General features: G+C 47.4%; 1 protein-coding gene across 2 annotated transcripts in view; it reads left to right on the top strand.

Annotated features, from left to right (window-relative positions):
• Positions 1-15912, top strand: part of FOXN3 (forkhead box N3) — a 286211-nt gene that overhangs the window by 39957 nt on the left and 230342 nt on the right. The window contains exon 1 of one of the 2 annotated variants that reach the window (XM_058739975.1): positions 6153-6247. The exons of the other annotated variant lie outside the window; for it this stretch is intronic. The gene's annotated coding sequence lies outside the window, so the exon portion shown is untranslated. Of the gene's footprint in view, positions 1-6152; positions 6248-15912 lie in introns of those variants that run through there. 2 annotated transcript variants of the gene reach the window in all.

The following is a 15912-nucleotide window of genomic DNA, read 5'->3' as shown; positions in this document are numbered from 1 at the left end:
ATGAAAACAAATAAAGTAATCTCTATGCCCAATGTGGGGCTTGAACACATGACCCCGAGATCAAGAGTCACATGCTCCACCGACTGAGCCAGCCAGGGGCTCTCAGTTTCGTCTTTTTTTCTTTCTTTCTTTCTTTCTTTCTTTCTTTCTTTCTTTCTTTCTTTCTTTCTTTCTTTCTTTCTTTCTTTCTTTCTTTCTTTCTTTCTTTCTTTCCCTTCCTTCCTTCCTTCCTTCCTTCCTTCCTTCCTTCCTTCCTTCCTTCCTTCCTTCCTTCCTTCCTTCCTTTCTTCTTAACATAAAATGGTACCAAAACGCAGCAGGTCCTGTCCTGAGCACAGGGAGGACTGATGCAGAGGGTTCAGGGCCTCACAGGGGGCACCAGGTCCTTGAGACCCAAAACTGAGTCAGCAGGGAAGTTCATCAGACCCTGACCATCATGCAGATGATGCACTTGTTCTGAACGGAGAGGGAAGAGGGGGCCGGTGGCTGGGGTGGGACCTTGAGGAGGAGCCAGGTTGGGGAGGAAGGGGAGCTGAGACCACAGCTATACTTCTGCCCTCAGTTCAGGGCTCCCTTTCCTGCCGTCAGACCAGCGCTCCGTCCTCTCTCCTTGGGTCCCTTCCTAAAGCAGTCAGCCTCCCGCCCTCACCGAGGCTCGGACACGTGGACCCACTGTCCCCGTACCTGCCTGGCTGCAGCCTCATCAGCATCACCTGAACCATAGACAGACACCATCAAAGGACACGGCTGGTCACTGACCAAGAGGTTGCGGCCCCAAGGTGACCCACCGCAGAGCCCCGCTCCTGCCCCATCGACAAGGATTAAACCCTCAGCTCTGCAGGGAACGGAAATAGGGCTCTGTCTGGCCGCTGGGTGTGGCATAGCCCCTTCTTCCCAAGCCGCACTGGAGAGCTCCTGCAGCCAGAGGCCAGGAAGGCACACCCATGTCACAGAAGGGTGGCCCTTTCTTGTCTCAGCGGGAATGGGCAGGCCAAGAAGGAGCAGAACCGGCAGGGACAGGATGGCACCTGCCTAGGGGCCCTTTGGATCAGACTGATGGGTTAAGTGTGCCACTTTTCTGCCGGTGACCTCTGGTAGTCATTTTCACCTGCTTGAGGCCCCGATCCCTCACCTGTAAAATGGGGGCAACAGCACCTGCCTCAAAGAGCCACCAGCTGCCGGGCGAGGGTCTGCGAAAAGCTGTGACCGGCTCCCAGTAGGCATGTGTGTGGGGCAGATGCAGGTTCTGTGTGGCCTGCCATCTCTTCAACTTGGGAGCCCTCTTTGAGACAAAAATGTAAAGTTACAAATACAAAACCAGGTTTAAGAATGAGCACGTATTTCAAATGATGAAAGAAAACATTAAAAAAGTATGTGTTTAAAAAGCTGACATCCCAGGGGCACGTGCCTGGCTCAGTCGGTAGAGCGTGTGACTCTTTTTTTTTTTTTTTTTAATTTTTTTTTTTTAACGTTTATTTATTTTTGGGACAGAGAGAGACAGAGCATGAACAGGGGAGGGGCAGAGAGAGAGGGAGACACAGAATCCGAAACAGGCTCCAGGCTCTGAGCAGTCAGCACAGAGCCCGACGCGGGGCTTGAACTCACAGACTGCGAGATCGTGACCTGAGCTGAAGTCGGACGCTTAACTGACTGAGCCACCCAGGCGCCCCGAGCGTGTGACTCTTGATCTCGGGGTTGTAAGTTCGAGCCCCACGTTGGGTGTAGAGGTTACTTAAAACTAAAATCTTAAAGAAAACACCCAACACTGACGTCCCGAACATCACAAATCCGAAAAATAGCACAGTATTGTTAGTAATCAGCTGTCTCGTGTTGGTTTGCGTGACTTCTTTTGTACATTTTTGGGGGCTGTGGACTCCTTGATCACTTCCTCAGAGGACGGTGATTTTGGAATGCCATTTTCCCTCAAGAGAATAGCAAGGTAGTACACGCACTTCTCTAGCATGGTTGGTTGGGGCCTGTTTTCTATTCTTGATGGATTAGGAAAAAAAGCTTGTTTGCTTCGCAAGTGGTTATTGGTAATGCCATGTAGAGTTTTAGGACTGCAGTCAAATGTGGGGGAACCTCTCTCAGGTTTCTTTCATACCGGAGCCATAAGGTTTCAGGACATTTAAGTGTTTTTGTGCAGTGATTAAGCTTAAATAAAGAAGGTGCTCATTCACCGTTTTCTGGGGTCCCTCCCGGCCGTGGAAGGGGCTGTGTGAGCGAGGGGTGCTAATGCTTTAAGCCTCAGTGTCTGTGGATAAATCCTTCTCCTCAAAACATGTCAGTCAGAGCCCATTGGATTATTATATTTGACGTTCATCTTTTCAATTTTTTAGTTTTAGGATTTCTAAAGAACGTGTTCTCATTGACAAGAAATACAATCTTACACGAGTTCAGTGTGTGCAACGGTCTCTCCTTCAGTATCATTTGCTAACTGTCTACTCTGATCAGCCTCTCTCCTGTTGATTGTTGGGGGCATCTGATGACACAAAGCAGATAGGACGCAGCTCAGTATCTTCATCTAGTAGCTGCTCAATAAACGTAGCCATCGAGACTGGCATCGCCCCTCCATTGGCTCCGATTTGGAGCCGGACACTCGGAGATCGAAAATTGAGACATTGTCCCCCGGGAGTTGGGAATGGGCCCGGCTTTGGGTCCAAGTCCGAGACCTAAGTGGGAGTCAGGTTTTGTCTCAAGTTATAACTAGAACTGCCCTCCCTCATTAGGAGCGAATTCTCTACAGTTTTCTCCGTTCGTGACTTCTTCATTCAGCAGTAATATTCTGTTAATACGGCCACAGTTACCCATTAAACCATACTTTTTAAAGAGCTCAGTGATAATGTTTAATTTCCTACGTTTCCCCCAAATCTTTTGATCCTTATCAGGTCCAGCCACAAAAATTTGTCAAAATACGGTTTTATCTGTTTGGAACGTTAAAGGCTCTCCTGTAGGGGAGCTGTCTGCGCACAGGGAAATCTGAGTTGCCTCTAACTCTGCGTGGGTATCTGCTGGGGCTGCAAATGACAGAAGGGCCACTTCCAGTGTCTGAACGACAGAGTGTTGGCCTGTGCACTGGGTCCGAGCGGGGCCTTCCCGTTCTCTAATGCCCACCCATCACCTCTGGAGCCGACAGTGGGGTCAGTCCACATGCACCACAGGACTGAAAGTTTGGGACCCTGTTGAACACTGGCATGGAAACTGCCAGTGTGCATTCTGACATGTGGCCCTAAGTCACTTCACTTCTTTGGGCTTCGTTTGCCTCCTTCAACGGGGGGCTCATCCGACACTGTTGGTAAAGTCCTTCCCAAGGGTAACCTTTAAGATTTTATTTCCTCTTTACATTAATTGGTTTCTGTAATGAATAAACAAATCTTTTTCTGGCCAGTGCTGTCAGGCCAAGAATGCAATTACTAAATAAATAGTTCTGTTGAGATTAAATGATAATTCGGGGCAGTCAGCCTTAGTGACTTTCTTCCTCCTCATGAGTTGTCGATTTTGATCTAGAAAATGAGCCATGGAGGATGGGAGGGAGGAGCCCTAGAAAATGGCCGAAAAAACCGGCCCTGACTTGGTAAGCGTAGCTTTTGCGCAGAAAACCCAACTTGGTTGTTCATTCACAGGAGATCCGGGGAGGTCTGTGCGAGGCCTCTTTTTCTTACCATAATCACTGGTAATGGTTTGCTCTGATGCTGGTATCACAAGGAAGCTGAGAGAGATTGAATTTGGATCCAGAGGGAGCTGGTGTTGGCAGAAGCCAGGGAGACTCCCAATGGCAGTGGGATCAGATCCCTGTGGATAGCCGAGGGTTTCTCGGGATTGCAACCACAGACCTCAGCTTTCTGCTCCATCCACTTTTTACAGAGCCTTTGGCTAGTCTTGAGACAAGATTCCAGTCGTGGCACTGGGAAAGCTTGCAAGGAAGCATACGGGGCCGGTTTATGACGGAATGAACTCCTCGGCCTTGGTACCCAAATCTCTGTGGGAATGCCATGGATGTGAAGATCTCCAGCTTGGGTGCCGGAGAGGCGGTCTGGCCCCCATCTCCAGTGCGTGGGGCTTTGTGAAGATTCTGGAGCACCTGTGGGGGCACAGGGGCTGCCTCGATTGGGGGTGGGTTACCCTTCTGTCCAGGATCCATGGGGAAAAGTTAATCTGATGAGTAGTGCAGTCAGTGTATGTTCATTGTGGCTTGCTGATTCTCGAATGTGTTTATAGAGTTGCCTGAGGTTGATCTGTGCCTTGATCTAATCCTCTGTAACTGAGATTTTGGAAGACAGTTCTGGTGGGCTGGGCAGTGGTGTTTCTAAACCGGCAGGCAGTAACTACCTCACTTAGTGGGCAAAGTGCAACAGAGAGAGTTCAGAAATGGTTTCTAGTGAAATGGTGCTCTGGCAGCATTGGCTTGAGGTGACACTGTCAGATCTTGACCTTGATGGTTGTGGGCTATTGAGACAAGGTTCATTTGTTGGATTGGGGGAGGGGAAGGGAGCGGCCTGGAGAGAGAGAGAGAGAGAGAGAGAGAGAGAGAGAGAGAGGGTGTAGATTGGTCTATGAGTTGCATAACGGGCACCTTCAGAGTGCTTGTGCCTTCTGAGGGTCCGTCCAAGTGGGACATGGGGGTAGACTTGGAGTTTCAGGCCTGGCCCCTGGAGTTGTCACCGTCACGAGTTATTGGTTGCTGTTGTTTTCGCAACCATTGTGCTTCACGATTCATGTGGGAGCACAGTGCTGGTGTATGACCATCGCCCTGGGTCTTTTGTAGATATGTTTGTCTGTTCAGTGAGTGGCGGCCACAAGAAGGAGTGTCATGTTCTCTGGGAGCATCAGGAGCTGGGCCTGGGAAGACAAGAAGGAGTGTCGTGGTCCGTGGCCCATTTGAAAAATGCTGCGCGAAAAACCCAAATCAAACGATCCCCCAAATTCTCCGACAAAGCAGCCCAGGGTATAGACCGTGCGGATAACGCTGCATTTCTGCGATCTTGGGAATTAGGTATGGGTGGCGTAAACAGGTTAGAGAATGCAGCGGCTATGAGGGTGGGCTCTGTGGGCCCGAAACTCATGGGGTCATACCTTTTCGGTCCCGCTCTACAAGCATCGCCGGCAAATGGCCTTCATTTCTGTAAGCTCAGCTTCCTCACCTGTAAGAGGGTGACGGTACCTGTCTCATAAAGGTGGCGGAAGGAAGAAAGAAATCACGCAGGCAAAGATCCTGGAGAGTCGGAAGCGCCTGGGAGCGTGGTGTTGTTATGCATGTCTTAGAATTCCTTGGATTGCACCAACTGGGTACTTGGTGTTCATTGTTTTGGCTGTTGTTGTGCAGGAGCCTTGAAGATCCCCAGGCAGAGTTCCCATTACCTTCGGTCCTCCCCAGGAAGCTAGAGGAGGGCCATGGTGCTAAGAGCATGACGGACCAGCTGGGTTTCCCACCAACCAAGGGAGAGGCCATCTCTGTCTGTCCAACACGTTACCAGGGAAGGACCCACGTGTGGCTGGATTTGAAAGCAGTATTTTGCCCACACCTTTCTACAGAGAGATGACAGGAATTGAGTTAGTGGAGGGCTGGAGGGCAGCCGAGTGTTCAATGGAATGCCACGTCGGGCTTTTCCATTTCTTTGGTTGGAATTGGGTTTTTACACATTGTTTGATTAAAAAAAAAACCAACCAACAAACAGAAAACAAAAACCAAAACAACACTGCAAGAACTCTTGCACAGAGGACCAAAAGAATGGCTTCTAAGCAAAAACATGCCGAACACGTGAAGACCAACCAGAGTGCGTCGGTAGGTGGCAAAGTACTTTGCTATAAATATTGCAAGACTCCTTTCTCTACTTACAAGAAAAATCGCGTTGCATTTCAGACAACAGAAATGGCCGGACAAGCCTTTAGTTCTTGTGCAAGAAACTGAAAACAATGTGGAAGATTTTCCTTAAATGGACGCGGAGCTCGGCTTGGTCTGGGGTTGAAGTCAAAGGCCCCGGTGTCCCTTTGCCTTATATGCGTTATTTCTCATACGTTATGCAAGATTCCCCAGGCCCCAAACCAGTCACTTTTTCCTGTAATCTCGAGGTGTGCCCAGGGTACATCTCAGCCTCCGACCTTTCTGCTTTCACTTTTGGTTAGTCAGAACCTCCATCTGGCGGGATTTGAATATGAGTGTTTTCTGTGGCTTTTCTGTGGCTCCTTTTCAAAGCATTCAAAGCAGTTTAAAAATACAGAATGTTCAGCGATCTGACCAAGAACTAATGTAAGTACTTATTTGGGGACTATTTTTAAAAAGTTGACTAGGGCAGGTTTGAACCTCTTAACTCTGCGTCTTGGAAATAGACCCTAAGATTAAAAAAAAAAAGGTTCAAGAAACATGTGACGACGTCTCCACAGTCATAATGCTTTCCGTAGTGGTAGTAGTAGCAAATATAGCACAGTCTAGAAAAACAGAAGAGCTAAAATTCTGTATTTAATATTAAACAGGAAGCTCAACAGAGGAGTCTGCAGCAACATGGTGGGTTTTCAAACAAACCTGTTGCCGAGTTTCTCTGTAACGAGAAGTCTCCATGAGAACTCTTACTCTGTGAAAATGGTGGGTTTTCACGGAAATCTCCACCCAAACGTGACCACTGGAAGCAGGTTCTGTGCTGTAAGGTTTTGAAGCAACCCCCCTTCCACCAGAGCCAAAGGGAAGTTTGGAAGCGCACTGAAAAGCTCTCCAGGAGTGGGAGATACTCTGCACTCTTGTCTCGCCTTTGTGCAGAGCCGTGCAGAGCCGTCACTCACCCAACATGTGCATGTGAATATTCTTTCTCAAGACCTGGGCTTCATTTTAAGGTCAGCCCTCAATTTCTAGAGAATATAATTTGCTGCTATTTTTAGAGCATCATGATTGCTCGTAATAACTAATGGAAAGAAAAAACTCAACAGAAATAAATGTGTAACAGCTGTGTCTGCTTAAACTTGATTAAAGGCAGTAAAAAAAAAAAAAAGTAAACAGAAGAATGAACGTGATAATGGACGAAGGAGAGCCCAGTATCCCTCTCATTGTGAAAAGTTTCACAGACGTAACTTGCTCTCCTCTGGAGGCTGGCGATGTCTGTGTTTAAAGTTTACTTTACTGTTTGTCTTGAGTGGGATCAGTGTTGTAGTGAATAATTTATAGCCAGCATGAATGAGCTCATTAGTCACCTTTTCAGACTTTAAATGCGTTTTGTGGTTGTCATTACTGGAGCCTTCTGTTCAGCCGCCGAGCAAAATGACAGTTTGGCAGTTGGCTGCCTCCATATCGGGCAGCCCGCTCCCCTTCAGGTCTGTGTTGCTTTTATATTTCACTGAAACCTTTCCTTTCTATCCCGGGGCTGGTCCAGGGACTCTCACATTTCAGATGCCTTTTGCACCCCAAGCTTAAATGAGAAGTTTTTCGTGGATTAAAACACCAAAAAAAAAAAAAAAAAAAAAATCTTTCAGTTGTGTCTGCCACAGAGAATGAAGTGGATGGAGTGAGCTTTTTTTTTTTTTTTTTTTTTTCCAGCAACTGCTGTGTGTTATTCCCTTTGTGCTGGGTTTGATATTCAAGTTATTCAGACGCAGCAAGCTGGGGAGTCGCTGTGCCGGGCACTCACACGGTGGCAGGCTTTTCTGGCCAGGGGTCGTCTTCGGAGTTTGGAGGGGGAAGTGTTTCCGAGGAGGTTTGCATTTTTACAGACTGGAGCATCCATGTGATGTGGGTGGGTGTGGACGAAGAAACGGACTCCAGAAAACCTGCCAGGCCAGATTTCCAGGGCCAAAGAAAACCACGTTTTTCCTACAAAGGGGTGGTTTGATGACCTTTCGGGCTCACGGCCATCTGGGGGTCCAGAGCCTGGGGAGTGGCCATGACTTCTTCCTCAACTCAGCGTCTTCCTAGTCCAGATCATTGAGAGAAAGCAAACTGTTGCAGCTGCCTGCCCCCCATGCCTTTGGAGACTTGCCTGGGAGGCCGGTATGTGAGGAAGAGCCCGGGCATGCCAATAGCAGGTGGGATTTCTTAGGAACGGATGTCATGAGGTTCATCCCTCCCTTTGAACCTGGCCTGGGCAGCCTTCAGAGAGCCCTGACATCCACTCTCTGGGACTGGACGCCATCCGGAAGTCCGGGACACCGTGGCATGCCCACCTTGGTCCTCGGGTAGCCTCTGCTGGCACGCAAGGTGCATGGACGCTTGCCCGGGGAGATCTCAGCCAATGGCCTGGGCCTCTGTTCCAAGGTCCCTTTGACGTTTCCTATGAGCAACAGGCACTAATGGCTGCCATCACCAACGTGGGCAGCACCCCCTTCCGGGATCCATATTGTTAGACAGCTGGCCTAGCGCTGTGTGAGGCATGTAGGAAAGATGTTCAGTATTCCTCTCTGGAAGAAATGCCAACTTAAAAAGGACGCCTGGTTGTTTGGGGGCCAAATCTTTGAAGCCAGTGACAGTCACGTGTCTTTGAGCTCAGAGGCATTGGGTGCTTTTGGTGCACCCACAGAGAGACAGCAGTCCATTTGGCCACTTCCTTCCCAGCCCCCACCCCTTATGAGACCCGAGTGCTCACGTGTACTCATGCCTCACAATTTACGGGCACGGGTTGCTTGCACCTGAATCGAAATATTAAAGGCACATGAGAGGTTATTTTGGGAAGGAGTGGGGCTTCCAAAACAGAAAGTGTCGGTGAACTGCACTGTCCGATAGAGAATAGGTTTGGCAGTCGCAGTAAGTTGAAAGGTTGTTAACCCCACCCCAGAAGAATTTTGTACGGCAGGGAAATATATCGGTGATATCTTAATCCCCACAACGTTTCCCAGAGACGTCATCAACTTTGTAGCTTTTGCTTTTGTTTTAAAGAGACGGTCTTAGAGAGAGGAATTAATTGTCTTCTTTCACATTCTTCTGACAAAGTAAAATGAGAGAAGTTATTTTTTGGCCTGGTTAAGCCTTTGGCAGGACGTAGAAACTGAAACCCAAGAGACTGTGGTACTCGGTGTGCTCAGTAAAGACAGGAAAACAATAAAAGCTCTTGAAAACTTTGGAGGAGGAAAAGGTTGATGATGCTACTTTTCTATTTTTTTTCTTTTCTTTTTTTAATTTCTACGTTTGTTTATTTTTGAGAGGCAGGGAGAGATAGAGCATGAGCGGGGGGGGGGGGGGGGGGAGGGGGCAGAAAGAGAGGGAGACACGGAATCCGAAGCAGGCTCCAGGCTCTGAGCCGCCAGCCCAGAGCCCGACGTGGGGCTCGAACCCACGAACTGTGAGATCATGATGCTTAACCGACTGAGCCACCCAGGCGCCCCAATGAGGCCACTTTTCTTTGACTGATCTGTGTAGTTATTAGATACCAGCTTGAAAGAACAATAAAAAGAAGCATTTTTTTTTTTTCCTGTTAAGCGATCAATATTTTTGATTACCGCTATGCCACATGCTATGAGCAGAAGAGAGGTAGAAGACAGGGTCCTTGCCTCTCTGGGCACTTATAATCTGTTTGATGCTCAGCATCTAGTTGATTTATTTTTTATTACAAAGGTACACCATACAGTATTGATTATGACATAGAAGCTGCACTTTGGCTCTTTGTAAGTAGTGCCTTTTCATTCTATTTAAAAGCCCCTCTTCCCTTCCTTCTCCTTTATTTCCTGCTCACCATTTTTCCTCTCTTGAACCCCACCACTCTTATCCGTCATGTCCTTGACCCTCAGGGGATTCTCCAAGAAAAATTCAAAGGCTGCGGATTGATCTGAAGCTTCCCTTGGCTCCTACCTGGAACCCAACTCCAAACCCTGGAGCCAGACTGTGTGGGTTCAAATCCCAGCCCACCACTTACCAGTTGTGTGGCCTTGGGCAGGTGGCCAAACCTCTCGGTGCCTCAGGTTCCTCGTTTATTTATAAGACGGGCATAATAGTCGTACCTACCTCACAGGGTTAACGTGAGGCCGAAATGAGTCAATATTTGCAAAGCCTTAAGAATACTGCCTGGCACCCAATACATGCCATGTTAAGTGTTTGTTAAATATGGTTGGTCATTATTCATGTGTTCCATATTTGCAAATCCACATCCTTGCTAAAAATCACTTGTAACCCCCAAATTAAAAAATGCTCATGGTGTTTTTATGCTCACTTGTGGATGTTTTGGCAGAATGACCAAAAATTTGAGTGGCCCAGTGGGCACTTTCCCAGCTTCTGACTTCTTGTTTGAGCTCTCATACCATAAACAAGTATCTGTTCTGGGGTCTATCTTGTGCTATGCTTTCTGTGCTTTTTCCCTGGTGATTTTTCTGTTTAAAATGGCACCTAATCGTAGGGCTGAAGTGTTTAGTGTTCCTGAGTGCATGAAGGCTGATTGCCTTGTGGAGAAAATACAGAAGCCTTGTTAGAGAATCTTTGTTCAGACATGAGTTATAGCGCTGTTGGCCGTGAATTCCACGTTAATGAATCAACAATGTATATGAAATAAGGTGTCTTTCAATGGAAACACAGCAAATTGTGGTTATAGACTCATCGGTTAACAAAAATGCAGTCACCCGCAGCTCGCAGGAACCTGACCGTGTGTTTCCCCTAGGAGCAATAGTTCAGTACTTGCTAATTCATTGTTTGTGGAGACTTTATAGAACACAACTTGCACGAATAACGACAATCAACTGTAGATAAATGGAGTTCAAGAGCACAGACTGGCAGCCTTTTCTAGGGCAAGCTTCTGACTGCCAGAGTCTCCCTTGGAAGGGCAGGAGAAGCAGAAGTAATTCTGGCCACGTGGAGTGCCTCAGCTGGACACAGATTTTTCTATCAGATCTGGAAAAAAAAAAAAAGAGATATAACCACATCTGGTCTTTTATAAGCACAAATCGTTATAGAGGATCAATGGGAAAAGAGAGTCCATCTTCCCCCTCCCCCACAAACTCTTAACTCAAGAGTATTTTCCCTTATCTTTGGACCTTTGTAAGAGTTTGTAGAGAAAGTTGGATCCTGAAAACCTATACACTGAAAGCCTTCAAACCACCAGGCAAAAGACACCACAACACAGGGTATAATGTGTGTTATACTTAGCAATTCTCTTGTTTGCTCAGAGCCCCGGCCTTTTCAGAAAGGAATCGGTTTGGCCCTTGTGGTAGGAAAGATCACAAAATACTTTAACTTGGTGGAAAGCTTTGCCAACGCATTTATTTCCCCCCAAACTCTTACTTTATGAAATGTTTGCCGGTTGTTTCACACATATGGTGTATGAGAATGTGAAGATAGTCCTGAATCAGGAAGGCTTCACTCAAAATGACTGGAAAATGCAAATGGCGGGGACCAAAGGGGGTGTGGTGGCCAAGGTGGCCCACAGAATATAATAATACGCTTGTAGCCTCTTATTTTGGCAATTTCCGAGTTTTCATGATTTTAAGCCCTGTCCCAACAACCCCCCCCCTAAATACAATGTTGCGTATTCCAGGGCTTGTTTTCCGTAACTACTGGCTGAGCATCTCCTGTGTGTGTCAGGCCCTTGAGTCGCTGTGTGGCGTTTACTGGATCGCAGGGGTAGGCAGTCTGGTGGGCATGTTAACAGCCTTGCTATGGTATCTCCCTTGGCTAAATTCCTAGAGGTTGGAAATTCAGGGTCAATGGCTGGGCTCGTTTAAGTTGTAATTGAACAGTTGAGCCAAGTCACAATCTTTCGGACACCCACACCAACACCGGTATGATTATTCCTTCTCGGCCTGTGCCAATCTGATAGCTGAAATGAGATCTCACAATTGCTTTAATTTGCATTTGTTTTTTACTGAGGTGGAGCCTCTTTTCGTGGGTATATGATCATTTTTGTTTCTCTTTTGGTGGATTTGCCCCTTTCTCATTAGGGTGCTGCTTTTTTTTTTTTTTTTTTTCTCATTGATTGTAGGGGCTATAAATTTAAAATATTAACCTCTTTATCTGTGTATGGCACATATTTCCTCATTTTTTAATCTATCTTTTAACTTGATTTATGACTCTGGCAGTGCACGCAAATTTTAAATTGGTATGCAGTCAAATATGTCAATATTTTCCTTTTGATTTATTTACTTAACAAAAAAAACAGTGCTAAGTGCCAGGGCACCATTATATGTGTTTTACAAGTATTAATTCATTTGATCTTTGTCAGAGCCCCGTGAAGTGGGTATTGCTGTTATTCTCCCTCCCTGCCCATTTTTTTTTAAGATGAAGAAACTAGGTGGGGAGAAAGAAGTTAAGTACTTTAACTAAGGTTAGCCAGCTGGTACGTGGTGAAGTGAGAATATGAACCCAGTCCCAGGTTTTTATGCTAGCCTTTAGGCTATACGACCTCCGGCCGTGGTGCTTTGCTCTGTGTGTGTGTGTGTGTGTGTGTGCGCGCGCGCGTGTGTGTGCATGTGCACGCACATGTGTGCGTGTATTTATGTGTGGTCACTTCATAAATCTCCCCGGGTCTCCTGGATCCTTGAGGGCAAGAGCTACACCTCTTACCTTTCCAGCTTCCTTCCCAGTCCCCTCCACACAGTCCTGGGCATAGAGTAGATAGATGCTTCATACGTAGTTGTTGAGTGAATGAATGGACTAAATCCGGATTCTGGATCATTCGCTCACACATATGGCCCCATGGGTGTTCTAAGCCTCAGCTGACAGGTTCTGTGTTCCCACGTTGTCTCCAGCAGGTGACTTGATAAGCTTAGGTTTGGGGAGGGGCACGTGAGCTAATGAACTTCACTCTACCGGTTTGGCTGTACTTTCCCTTACCACACATCCCTCCCTCCCTTCTCTCCTCAAATAAGCCTCCTGGCTCCGTTCCCTGCTGGAGAAATTCAAAGAAGCCTTTTCCCAGGCTACACCCTTCAGAACCTGTCATGTAAACACTAAGAATGCACAGGAGGAAAGCCCAAGAGAGGATGAAGAGCAGGTGGCAAGACCCTGGACCAATCCGTGAAACTCTTCAAGAGTGGGGGGCCTCCCAGCTCTCACGCTGGGTCTCTCTTCCTCCTGGGCCCAAGGGAAGGAAGCCAGCAGCCCTTTTACCATTACAAACAGCATTCTCATATATTATCTCAGAGAGACTTAGTCAACCCATGATTAAGGGGTTTCCTTTGACCATAATCTTCCCTTCTCTTCTCGTATTTGACAAATCCTCTTGGTTTTTCCCTTGAAGGCTTTCATACGTTCATTTTTTCCAGTCTCGCTGACTGTTCTCTAATTCGCAAAGCGGGGGTCCCTCAGCCTCCAGCAGCAGCACCCCTGGGAGCTTGTTAGAGATGTGAAGTCTCAGGCCACAGCAGAGACCTGCTGAATCACAAACTCCAGGGGTGGGGGCCAGCAAGCTGCGTTTTAGTAAGTCGTACGGGTAATTTTGGTGCGTACTCAAGGTTGAGGACCACTGCTCTACTAGGATCCTCCCCTCCCTTACAGAACATTGTATACGTAATGGGTGTTCATTGTAGAAGACATGGGATATAATAGACACGTTTGAAAGAAGCGGGCCAGAAAAATTACCCCATAACTCTCCTACTCAGAGGGGATCCCTACTTTAATATTTTATAATTTCTGAAAACATAGTAAAAAAAAAAACCCTTTATTCCCTTTTGTATGGATTCTGGCATTGCTTTCTCAGTACTTTTGTCTGCTTTGGGTCTCTTACTTTTTTCCTTCCCTCTCCCAAAACTCACCTTGAATCCACAATTCCATTCTTCTCCTCCTCCTCCTCCCCCTTCTTTTTAAATTGAGATATATTTGACATACAACATTGTGTGTAAATTTAAGGTGTCTGACATATAGATTTGATACATTTATATTACAGTATGATTGCCACTGTGGCATTAGCTAATACCTTTGTGGTGTCACATTGTTATCATTTGTTTTAGTGTTGAGAACAATTAAAATCTAGTCTGTTAATGTTTATAATACAGGTTTCTTGTCGATAATTACTGTGCTGTATTAGGTCTCCAGGACTTATTTATCTACTAGCTTCAAGCCATTCATCTTTTTAAGCATATTTCTGATAGCATAACTTCTGCACTCAAAAATATTCGAGGGTGGTTCGGTCGGCTAAGTGTCCGACTTCGGCTCAGGTCGTAATCTCACGGTTCGTGAGTTGGAGCCCCGCGTCGGGCTCTGTGCTGACAGCTCAGAGCCTGGAGCCTGCTTCGGGTTCTGTGTCTCCCTCTCTCTCTGCCCCTCCCTTGCTCACACTCTCTCTCTCTCTCAAAAATGAATAAACATTAAAAAAAATATATTCAATGCGTTTGTCTTGCCCTTTGAATTAGTGCTTAGAGACTGCTCATTTTAGCATTCAAGGAGTTTTGTCATACGGTGTTTCCGCTCTTCTCCGCTAATTCGCATGGCCTCATAGGTGCCATTGTGTGGCTCTTGACCCAGTGCTATGTACTTGGTAAGCACTCAGTAAATATTTGCTCAAGGAACAAATGCATCTCCTAATACAATCAAGTCATATTTGATAAATCTGTATGTGCCATTTATTTCTCCTACATGGAACAGTGGTTTCTGCTGTAGTGCCTGCTTAAAATGTCTGGGATCCCTCCTAGAAGATTCTGATCCATTAGGTTGTGGCTTCCTGGGTATCCCTAAGAGAAAAGCTCAGATCTATAACATGCCTTCCCCATTTCCACAGATCCAGCACGAACCCATCTTTATTAGATATCTTCCTTCCAAAGTCATCCCCAGTCCCGTTGTGCCCAATGAGTCCACCCTGCCCCCTCGCCTCAGCTGTTAGGAGGGGGTGGGCAGAAAGGAGTCGCCTAAGTCAGGCTGAGCCAATCAGGTTATTTCCCTGAGAACCGAGTCATGTAGTGGAAGACAGAGGCAGTCAGAAGGTGGTGGGTGCTGAAGGTCAGAAGGTTATTTGGACTTGGTGTGGGCAGCCACGTGTGGTCATAAGCGAGCAGAGGAAGCCGACCCGTAGGCATGAGGGTGGAATAGATATGCAGAGGGAAGGAGGAAAGATGGTGTGGTCTCAGAGGGAAGGAGGAGGAGGGGGAGAGAAACTGCCTGATGATGCCCGGGTTCTAAGAAGCCCAGCTGTGCTGCCTGCCCAGGGCTGCCCGGGTTCCTGCTCATGTGTCTTCACTGGAGTCAGCTGGAAGGATCCCCGACCAGGCGATCATCTTTGCAGGCCTGCCTCACATTCCTCCGCATATATATGAAAGTCCCCCGCCTTCCCGCCTGCCGTGTCCTCCTCTCACTGCTCATCTCTCCAGGTGTTACTGCCTCAAGGGGGGTTCGGGGGCTTCACCCTGAATTTTTCCATAAATAATCACGTTGGCCAAAGAGCCAGTGATGGGGAAAGGGGCTTTCATGTTGCGGGGCAGAGAAGCCTGTGGGAGAAGAAAGAACAAAACCTCAGGGGGAGGGGCACTCTGCACACTGGAGGAGCCTGAAGTTCCATACTGACTGGGGACCCACAGGGCTGGAGTCCAGACACATGTGTGCCTCGGGCCCATGCTCAGAAAGCGCTGTCGAAAGGTCCCAGCAGGTCCCCAGCCAGGAAGTAAAGCGTCGCCCAAAGTGAGTTCCAGGGCACATGCAGGATTCTTCTGTCAAACGTGTTTATAGAACAATGGTTTCAACAGTTCCACTCGGTGTTTGGAGACTTCTCAGGGTCTAAGGCACAAGGGTGCTTTTTGAAAAGTTCAAGAGGGGAGTTGAAAATGGAGTCGTTCTGAAGAATTTGGCCACTGCACCCTTTTGTCAGGGAGCATGTTGCAGAGCTAGGGTTGGACGGAATTAAGAGGTGGAGAGGCCACTCTGAGCCTTCCTTTGGCTTTGGGCAAATATGTGGATCCCCCCCCCCCCCCCCCATTTCAGACAGACAGGGAGGCAGACATGAGTTGAGTAGTCTGCTCTCCACACCAGGCAGTGCTGGTCCACCGCTCCCTCTTCAGAGTGACCTCTCTTGCCACATTTGTAACGGG

This window comes from Neofelis nebulosa, chromosome 7, assembly GCF_028018385.1.
Source record: "Neofelis nebulosa isolate mNeoNeb1 chromosome 7, mNeoNeb1.pri, whole genome shotgun sequence".
NCBI lineage: Eukaryota > Metazoa > Chordata > Mammalia > Carnivora > Felidae > Neofelis > Neofelis nebulosa.
Note: the sequence above shows the minus strand (reverse complement) of the source record. Positions and strands in the feature narration are given on the sequence as shown.